At 59.7% G+C, this 474-nt stretch overlaps 1 protein-coding gene across 1 annotated transcript in view; it reads left to right on the top strand.

Moving 5' to 3' along the window:
• The window catches only part of PEBP4 (phosphatidylethanolamine binding protein 4), a gene marked incomplete at its 3' end in the record, with an annotated part of 87359 nt that overhangs the window by 85783 nt on the left and 1102 nt on the right, over positions 1 to 474 (top strand). The window lies entirely within an intron of this gene.

Consider the following 474-nt stretch of genomic DNA (forward strand, 5'->3'; position numbering starts at 1 on the left):
GCTGGGAGCTGCGATGAGGCGGTGGCAGAGCTGGCCGTGCCCAGCGGGGACAGGCATGCCGGGACACGAGGGAGGGCCCCGACGGGTTCCCGCAGGGCGCAGCTGAGCCGTGGTTAGCTGGGCGCTGTCTGAAATGGGAACTACTTTTTCTCGTATTTTTCTAGAGGCAAAAGTGGTTAAAAAACTCCCCAGCGGTTGGAAGAACTCCAAACCAGTGCAAAAAGGGGGCGGGGGGTGTGGGGGGGGAATACAATCAAAAAGAAACACACAAGTTAAAAGCGGGTGAATCCCAACAACTTCTGTGATGTTGCACGAACAAAGACTTTCAGTTCAAAACAGGCCAGGCACAGCGCACGGAGCTTACACCCCGAGGGAGCGGGGCAGGGGGCTCAGGGGGCCAGGGGCTCACCCGGCTGCGGGTGACTGAGTCCTGGAGGAGCTTCAGCCTCTTGTCCCTTGGCGTCACGTCCTCCC

Source organism: Aptenodytes forsteri, unplaced genomic scaffold (genome assembly GCF_000699145.1).
Source record: "Aptenodytes forsteri isolate BGI_AS27 unplaced genomic scaffold, ASM69914v1 Scaffold158, whole genome shotgun sequence".
In the NCBI taxonomy this organism is placed as follows: Eukaryota; Metazoa; Chordata; class Aves; order Sphenisciformes; family Spheniscidae; genus Aptenodytes; species Aptenodytes forsteri.